Source organism: Marmota flaviventris, chromosome 10, assembly GCF_047511675.1.
Source record: "Marmota flaviventris isolate mMarFla1 chromosome 10, mMarFla1.hap1, whole genome shotgun sequence".
NCBI lineage: Eukaryota > Metazoa > Chordata > Mammalia > Rodentia > Sciuridae > Marmota > Marmota flaviventris.
Window position 1 is genome coordinate 24,303,005 of NC_092507.1, and position 10,242 is coordinate 24,313,246.

The 10,242-nt window shown below is 41.9% G+C and overlaps 1 pseudogene; it reads right to left on the minus strand.

The window, feature by feature from the left end:
- Positions 1-971: 971 nt before the first annotated feature.
- On the minus strand, positions 972-5,433 carry LOC114094106 (small ribosomal subunit protein eS7-like; annotated as a pseudogene).
- Between the last annotated feature and the right edge of the window lie 4,809 nt (positions 5,434-10,242).

Here is a 10,242-nt window from a genome sequence, read left to right on the forward strand (position 1 = left end):
TCCCTCAGATGACAACTGAGGCCTCAGAACTCAACCTCCCAGTGTCAGCTGTCTTCTTGTGTTGTCACGGTTCACCGACGGAGCCTGCTGTCTCAATGCAGGAGACAGCATGTCAGAGTGCAGAGAGCAAGGTGTCTGGAATTTAGAGCTGGGGTTTGTGGCGTGCTTGTTTTTCTATCTGACTAGGTGTCATCTCCAGACAATTTCTGGCCACCTTTGAGAATGTTCATGAGCTCCTTCAGGTGTGCAAGATCCAGGCTCAGATGACTTTCAGTAATGGGGACCATGGTAAGGACATAAACAAAGTGAGGTGATCAGGGGAAGCTGTCAGCAGCCCCAAGCAGGTGCCTGGAGCAAAGGAACAATGACAGGCTTGTGCTCTAGCACTGTGCTCTCTGGGTGTGCCCCCAGCATGTGTGTCTCTCTTGCCAAACAGTCTCCCACCGTCAGTGGTCGGCCTCCATCACATCTGGATTATTCACGGCAGCACTTGGCTGGGGCCCAATCCTGCACCCAGGCGGCTCCAGCAGAGTTGACAGGGCGGCCCCACTGCATTTACATGACCTAGATCACTGTGATTCATGAAGCTGGATCAGTGAAGGTGCACTGGCCTCGGGAGGAGGCTGAGGGAGGTGCAGACACTCTGCTTCATGGTTTCCGTGTCTTCTTTAATTTATTTCTTTGTCCAATGCAGGGGTTGAATCAGTTGATCTAAAGGCTTTTTCAGTTCTGGCTTTCTAGGAATTTGTTGTTGTTATAGTTTGGCTGTACTTTAGCTCTGGCAAAATGATGTGCTGTCAACTCAGTCTAAGGATTCAAATCATTCTGCTTATCAGTTAGGGATCAGTCCTGGGAAACAAATCACTCTAGTTATTTTAATCAGAAAGGGATTTTTTTTTTTTTTTAATGTGGTGCTCCTGGGGGTGGAACCCAGGGCCTTGCACGAGCTAGGCAAATGCTCCTCCACTGAGCTATATCCCCAGGCCCCAGAAAGGGAATTCAAAATTAACATCCTTACCCACAAGCTTCTTAAAGACACTAGTAAAAATTCCCCCCTTGTATTGCACACTGTTCTTCTGGGTTGTGTCCACATGAATCTTTATAAGCCAGCTGCCTTCCACATTCACTTGGATGCCCTTGCCCACAGTTTTACTTGGGAAGACCAAGTCCTTAAGGAGTGTGGTGTGCATAGCTGTCAGTCTGTGGATGCTTCTGCTTATTTTTCATATGGATTTTCTTTTAACTGGCTTAAGCAAAATTCTCCTCTGAGCAACCAAGACCACATACTTCCTGCTGAACTTTTTCTCTGATTCTTGTACTAGCTGGACTTGGATGTCCGGAAAGATTTCAGCTGAGGAACGGAAACAAAGATTATGTTCACTTCCCAACCACCACCAACTTCAATTTCCTTGACTGTTGTGCTATTCAGCTCCCGTGGCTGAGCCTCAAGGTCAAGTTCATGTCTAGCAACAGCAACACCTTGGATGTGCTCAACTCATCAGGCTTATTGGACCTCTCTATCATGGCACTTGAGCTGAATGTGGCCTTCTCCTTGTTGATAGCTGGCTTAGGAAAAGGAGAAAGTAGATGCTTAAAATAATAGTTGCAAGAGCTGTTGGAGTGAGCTCTAAGTGAGCCTCCAGAAATAATTCCCAGAAAGGCTACAAACTCTGGCACAATCAGGAAGGTGACGAGTTAGATGAGTTAGTAGGCAAAGAGCCACTACTAATTATAATTGTTACTTTGAAAGTAGACCAAGTGAAAAGCCACAGAATGGAAAAAAATATTTGCAAATCATATACAGGTTGAACATCCCCAATCTAAAATTTTGAAATTCAAAATTCTCTAAAATCCAAAAGTTTTTGAGTACTGCAATGATACCACAAGTGGAAAATTCCACATCTGGTCTTGTGGGATGGGTCAGTCAAAATGCAGGCCCATTAAAAATATTGTATAAAATTTCCTTCAGTCTATGTGTATAAGGATATGTAAAATAAAAAAATAATTTCATGTTCAGACTTGGATCCCATCTCCAGGAAATCTCATTATGTTTATATAAATGCTCTAAAACCTGAAAAAAAAAATCTGAAATCCAAAATAGTTCTGGCCCCAAGCATTTTAGATAAGAGATATCGAATTTCTATCTATTAAAAGACTTACACCCAGGGGCTGGGGATCTAGCTCAGTTGGTAGAGTGCTTGCCTCATATGCACAAAGTCCTTGGTTCAATTCCCATCACCAAAAAAGAGGAAGGGAGGGAGGAAGGGAGGGGGAGAGGAGAGGGGGGAGAGAGAGAGAGAGAGAGAGAGAGAGCCAGAATAGACACAGAATTCTTATAATTCAACAAGAACAAAAAACAATTTAAACATGGGCAAATGATTCAAATATTTCTCCAAAAAAACAAATGGTCAACGTACATGAAAGATGCTCAACAACATTCATTATTAGGGGGATATAATCAAAACTATGTCATACCCACTAGGATGACTATAATTAAAAAGACTAGTAAGTGTTGATGAGAATGTGGAGAATTCGGAACCCTGTGCATTGCTGGTGGGTAAAGTGCTACAGCTGCTGGGGAAGACAGTACAGCAATTCTTCAAACACTAAACATAGAATTACAGCAGGATCCAGCAATTCCATTTCATATTCCCCAAAGAATTGAAAGCAGGGATTCAAATGGATATTTGTACACCAATATTCATAGTAGCAACATTTTTCACAGTAGTGCCAAAGTGGAAACAATGTCAATGTCTGCCAGTGGATAAAGACAACATGGTATATTCAAAAAATATCTATACAATAGCCAGTGAAATATTATTCAGCCATAAAAAGAAATGCAGTACTGATACATACTACAACATGGGTGAGCCTTGAAAGCCAGGCTAAAGCTGGGAGTGGTGATGCATGCCTATCATCCTAGAGATTGGAAGCTAACACAGGAGAATTCCAAGTTCAAGGCCAGCCTGGGCAATTTAGTGAGACCCTGTTTCAAAATAAAAATTTAAAAAAGGGAGTGGATTGTAGTTCAATGGTAGAGTGTACCTGAGTTCAATCCCTAGTACCAGAAAACAAAACAAAAAAGACCAAAACATGCTAAGTGAAAGAAATCAGACACAAAAGACTACAAAGCTATGATTCCATTTACCCAAAGTATCCAGAACAGGCAAATTCCTAGAGACAGAAAGTAGATTAGTAGTTACCATGGGGAAGAGGTTATTGGGACAGATTACTAACAGCTTTCTCTGTAGAGTTATGGAAATGTTCTGGAAGTAGATAGATGTGACACTTATACAACTTCATGAAGATATTGACATCTACTGCATTGTATAGTTTAAAATGGTGATTTTTATGTTATATAATTATACTCAATTAAACAAACAAACAAACAAACAAAAGATTGGTTAGGGGTTCGTGGTAGAGCATGTGCTTAGCTCTGGGTTTGACCCCTAGCACCAAAGTGGAGGGTGGTGGTATGGAACAAAGAAAAAAATGATTTTTTTTCTTTTTTCAGGGGGCAGCGCTGGGGATTAAATTTAGGGCCTCATGGTTAAACTTTTGCTCCTTATGCCTGTACCTTTGGTCTTGTGTTAGAAGTCTCAGTACTTACAGGAGAAATACTTCCCCCAAAGCAAAGAGTAAATCCATTGAACTGGAAGTTCTCTGGCCTCTTTGGTCTCCTCTTCCACTGAACCAGTATCCTAGGTGGAGTGAGTGGTTCTATCAAGGAACATAGGGTTCCTGTTGCTCAGTGGGGGGAGGTAGGGGATGCTGGAAGGACACACCTGAAGGAGTGACTAGGGCTACTTCTAGTACTGCCAAACTCAAATTAAAAGTACTAAAAGTCTAGACCACTAAGGGCTCAGTTCCTTTAGGAATAAAAACTTCAACCAGCTGAGGTTCTGCCTGGGGGAAAAGAATGAAGCATGGAGAAAGAAGACTATGAATATAAGTAACTCATAAAATGCTGAGAAATGAGGGCAATGTGAGCATTTCATGTTCTTTCTTGCTCTATTATATTCCTTAAAATATGCCATGTCACATAATCCCAGAGATTCGGGAGGCTGAAGCAGGAGGATCATAAGTTTGAGGCTACTCTGGGCAACCTAGTGAGACTCTGCCTCAAAACAAAATTTAAAAAGGTCTGGGGATGTAGCTCAGTGGTAGACAGCCCCTGAGTTCAATCTCAGTACAGAAACAAAACAAAACAAAAATCTTCCCCTGGCCTTGCTCTCTCTCTCTCTCTCTCTTTTTTTTTTTCATTCTAAAGAACAAAACTTGAGCTTCTCAAGATGTCTCCAAGCTGGAACCATAAATAAATCTTTATTAGGCCATTTGACTATTCTATAGAACAGGCCAGCTGCTTTGGGACAATCCCCTGGATCTTAGTCAAGTGCCTTACTTGCTGAGAGACTGTGTTGATGAAATACCACAGAATGAATAAAAGGCATTTAATAAGTTCATGGATAAAGACAAGGATCATGATGATCATGATAGTGGACAATAATGCTAGGCCAGGCATTGTTATCTGTATTCACTTAATCCTCACAACCCCAAATGAAGAACCTGAGAGGTTAAATGATTTGTCCAAGTTACTTAAATAGAGGAGCTGGAATTCCAGCCCAGGCATTCTGGCTCTGGAAAATATCCTCTTAACCACCATCCTTCTCAAAATGAACATATAATCAAATTTAGAATAACTAGGGGGTGCATATCTTTTGTTTTGTAATAATTGGAATTTTTGTTATTTAAAATATATTCTGTGAATATTTTATGTTTTGTACGCTTAAAATAATCCCTACCTTGGAAACAATCCATATCTTGAATGTCTTTTCCAGTGGGGACAAATCCCTTCCTTCTTTGTGATGAAAGGGATCTGATGTAATCCAACTGCTGCCGAGTGCCCAGCTGGTCTCCCAGAGCACAGAACAGGGCTCAGTAGCAAGCCAATAGCAGCTTCTAAAGGAGAATAGCCATTGCCAGAAATAGCATGGCTTGACTCCAAATTCTTAAGGTTCTGTGCTGTGGCTCTATACGAGAGCTTGCACAACATGTGTACAGCATCCTCATTTGCCAGGGGACCTTCACGCACTACTGGATCTGCTAGATCATAAACCCCCAAACTGCATCCACTGCAGCCTGTAGCAATTGGTGGATATTCTTTCTCTGGGCCTTCAGAGCTGGTAGCTTCCCAATTACTTGGTAAACAAGTCAGTGCTACAAAACCAAATATCATGAGACCCAGAGGAGGCTCAGGATTTTCTTCGGTGGGGTGTACAGTGAAGAGCCCTCCTTTCATTTTAGAAGGGACTACTGTCATGCACCGGACTATTGCTCTGGACCCCCAAAAATTCTCTTAGAGGCTTTCTCCACAGCATGTTTTAGGAGGCATTTTGATATCTACTACTTCATGCTTACTAGGTCCAGAAACATGTTCAGTGATGTTCTGGGAGACGAGATAAGTGTCAACGGCTTAGAGTTCAACAGCACTGGGAGATGATATAATCCCGATGTTGGGCAGTGAGAGGGACTTATTGACCCAACAGGTAAAATTGGCTTATTTTCTGCTCTTCTGACAAGAGAAAACTGCATATTACAGGTCAACATTCATGTTCAGTTGCATGACTCAGGTTCCAGGGGAAGAGAGATGCCTTACAAAATCACAACTGAAATTACAGCTATGAGTTGAGTCCTGCATAAGCCAAACAGGAACAATAGGGATCGTCACTCCTGAATCTCATTTTTGATGGTGGCATTAATATCTCATTCCCTCAGGGATGTACTGTTACTTTTGGCTTATGATTTTGGTGGAAAATGGTGATTCCAGGGTTTCCTTTGCTGTTCATCACAATAGCTGTTATTTTTGGGACAAGGTAAAGCTCCTACCAGTTGCTAAACACGTCTATAACAACGTGCCTACAGAAACTGTGAAATAGCCACAGAATAATCATGTGTGATAGACTCAGGCCCAAACTCCTTTTTATCACTTGACCCCCATGTAGGGGGGCCAAGTGAAAAAAAAAGTATTACAAGCTGGATTGCTTAAATGATAGAAATTTATCATCTCACAGGTTGGAGGTCTGGGAGTTCTAGATTAAGGTATTGGTAGGGCTGGTTCCTTTGAAGGAATGTGAGGGAGAATCTGTTCTAGACCCTCCTAGTTCCTAGAGGAATTAGTTTTCTGGCAACATTTTTCTTCCTTTGGCTTCTGCTGCACTGCTCACCCCAGTCTCTGCTTTCAGCTTCACACGGTGTTCAGCCTACATGTGTAACTGCGTTCAAATTCCGCCTTTTTATACAGACACCTATCATATTGGATTAGGGGGCCACTCTGCTCTGGTACGACCTCATTTTGTTTTAATTATATCAGCAATGACTCTGTTTCTAAAAAGGTCACATTTTGAGGTACTTAGAGTTAGAACATATTGTCCCTCTAAAATTGTGGACACAATTTAATCCATAATACACCAAAAGTTCCTATTCTAACTAGTGGACCACAAAAACCTTTTAGATCTCTTGAGATTTGTGTTAGAATAGAACCAGTCTCCAAGTAGTCCTTAAAGGTCTGGGTATACTCATCTCACTGAGCACAGGAGCATAGGTAAATGGCTTAAGATTCCCCTGGGGAAAACTAGAATGTAGTTATGTGGTATTGCTGGGTGCTTCCTCCAGGATACCCAGCATCCCTTTATTTACGGACCTTAGTTCTGAGAATTGAATGTCCACTTTTTTTTTTTTTTTTTTTTGTACCAGGGATTGAACCCAGGGGTGCTTACCCATTGAGTCACGTCCTCAGTTTATTTTTTATTTTTTGAAATAGGGTCTCATTTTGACTCAGGGAGCCTCACTAAATTGGTGAGGCTGGTTTTGAACTTGAGATCCTTCTGTCTCAGCCTCTGGACTCTCTGGGATTACAGGCATGTGCCACTGTACCCAGAAAGTCTCCATTTTGGAGAGCCTCTAGACCCTCTGGGATTAAAGGCATGTGCCACTGTACCCAGAAAGTCTCCATTTTGGATCTCAAAGGAGTTCTCTATTTACCAGACCTTAGGTTTTGTTTGATGTATAAACAAAGTAGGACATTAGTAGGTTCTCAATATGTTTCATCACCCCAGCTTTGTTGCCCTGGTACAATCCCTTGGCCCCTCCTGTCACTCTGACCATCCTCTGATATTAAGGATTTTGATTCAATGGTAACATCTCTTAGCCTTATTCCCAGAGTAGGGAGGATATATTCCTATAGCACTTTTATTCAAAATAAGGGGTTTGGGGCTGTAGTTGAGTGGTAAAGTGCTTGCCCAGCATCTGTAAGGTCCTGGGTTCCCAGCATGGCAAAAGATAAAAAAATTTTAAAAATTGGGGGACAAAATTAGGAGATAAGTAGATCATACACATAATAAATCTACAATCAACATCTCTATCATCATTTTTGGTTCTTCTAGTTATACTAAGGAATTTATAACATCACAATTTCTTGAGCATAGGCTACTTTTAAGTCCAGGTCTCATCTAACCAACTAGCTAAGAGTCATTCTCAGAACCGAGCACTGTGGCACACACTTGTAGTCCCTAGTGACTTGGGAAGCTGAGGCAGCAAGATCACAAGTTTGAAGCCAACCTCAGCACCTTAGTGAGGCCCTCTCAAAAAATAAAAAGGAATGGAGGTGTAGCTCAGAGTAGAGTACCCCTGGGCTAAATCCCTAGTGCTTCCCCCCAAAAAAGCCATTTTTTGGTGGATAACCCCGATAAATATAAACATACTAAATCCAAAGATCTCCATTACACTACATTGATAAATTCAACCAAAATGAAAATCAATTTATCTTCCTTTCTTCCCTAGCTACCAACTTTAGAATCAGTTCACGACATACTCCCAGGTTCCTGCTGATACAAACTGGCAAAATATTGTAATTCTTTTGTAAATCTTTTCTCACATCAGACTGTCTGCCTTCTAGAAAAACCAGAAATCTGCCAGGCGCTACCAGAGCGCATGCCTGTAATTCTAGCAGCTCAGGAGGCTGTGGCAGGAGCATTGTGAGTTCAAAGCCAGCCTCAGAAACTTACTGAGGCTCTAAGCAACTGTCTCTAAATAAAATACACAATAGGGCTGGAGATGTGGCTCAGTGGTTGAGTGTCTCTAAGTTCAATGCCATGTAACACCCTCCCCCCAAACAAACAAACAAACAATCAATCAAAACCCAGAAATCCGACTCTAGCTACAAATCTGGTAGTAATGACAGGTAGTGGGTTGGACATGAGAAGTACTGGTATTTTCTTTCAAGGCAACTACCCCAGGGTCTCCAAGCAACAGAACCAGTCACATCAGTGAGGGGAAGAAGACCTGCTTTTGTTGGTTAAGAGAAGCTCTGTGTATGTGGAATTAGTGGTTCAGAGCTCAAATGTCCCCATTTCTCATTTCAGGGTCCCACTTTCCCAAATGATGCCCTAACTTTCACATAAGAGACCTGGTAAATCTCCACCTGATTTCCACATACTTCAGCCTCACAGACACAAGATAAAATTCTCTTGGGGCTCTCCTGTGGTACATGCCTGTAATGCCAGTGACTTGGGAGGCTGATGTAGGAGGATTGAAAGTTCAAAGCAAGCCTCAACCACTTATCAAGGCCCTAAGAAACTTAGCAAGACCATGTCTCAAAAAGCCCCTGAGGCTTACATTTTCTTCCTTTAACATCTCTGGTGTAGTCCCCTAAACCCTCAGTTCTCATGTTATAGTCTGTCATAGCAGCCACTTGATCTGCTAGACTTTTCCACTAAGAGACATTTTTCTTTGGGTGACCACAGATACCAACATTTGCTTATAATTTCATTGTATTCAAAGGCAACAAGATCCTCATTTCCTACAAACCCAACTTAATCATAACTAATCTAAGTAGGTCTGTTGCCTATAGCCATTTTTGAAATAAAAAAATAGTTGCAGACAAATGTCTACCAATTTTAAGTAGAAAAGGATTCAATATAGGCAAATTAGGTATTTACTGAAGAGTTGGGAAGCCTTGGCAAGAGGGCTGTAGGGTGGGCTTCCAGGAGATTCGTAGAATTGGCCAATGCTGAGAGCTGACTGCTACCTCTGCCACACCAGGGAGATGAGGAATCAGGAGGCCATCACAGGTTGACTGCAAAAACACGTTTCACAAGCTGTTACCTGTGAATCAGGATGCCCTTCAACACTGATGAGAGCCATTGATGGGTAGTAGAATACCACTGATGAGACACTAGGTCTGTACACCTTGAAGCCCAAGTAGCTAAAGACAACCCCCAGATGCTCCTCCCTTCCACATCTCATTTGTGCATCCAATGGGCAAAATTTAAGTTACTTTCAGAGTGTTGGCTTCAAGGGAGTCTAAGACCTGAAATTCTTAGCTTGCTAGCAGCCTGCAGTACAAGAGGGTGTGTTAGGTCCGAATGAGAACCCATTTGCTATGGCACAGCTTCTTTCCATTGACCTAAGTAGGACTTGTGAACAGACACATCCTCTCCTAGTTTTAGCCCCTTTGAAAGCTGACTGCAGCGCTCTGTCTAGCTTTGCATATTATTTACCTTCTTGGCCTCAGAGACCCCTTTAGTTTTCTTGTTTTCTATGTCGTTTTGCTAATCTACACAAAATTGCCCCCCAGCTAATCTGCTTCTCTCCCTGCCTTAACCTATTTTGTTCCAGTCACATAGGTCACTATACTGTGTCTTTTAAAAAAGCAAACCAATGATGCTCCACCAAAGGCCTTTGTACTTTATTTCTCATGTCAATTGTACTCTTCCCCTATTCAGTTCGTTTCCTCATTCCGTTCAGATCTCAAGATCTCTGATCAAAGAGGTCTCATTCTGCCCACCTAAAACATCACCTACCACTGTCTTCCCTTTGTTTTACCTCAGCATACCTGTCCTTATTATGTACAATTGACTTCCCCCACTAGAGTATAAATTCCATGGAGACAGGAATTTTGTTTTCCTCATTTCTGCATCCCATATCCTGCATAATTATTTCAGAATGAATGAAGGCCATATGAAGAAAAAATTAGCCAGGAGCTATGGGTATGCCTATAATCCCAGTGATTTAGGAGGCTGAAGTAGAAGGATTGAAAGTTCAAATCCAGGCTCAGCAATTTAGCAAGGCCATATGTAACTTAGTGAGACCATGTCTCAAACTAAAAAGGGCTGAGGATGTAGCTCAATGATTAAACACCCCTGGATTTAATACCCAGTATGAGACAGACAGAGAGAGAGAGAG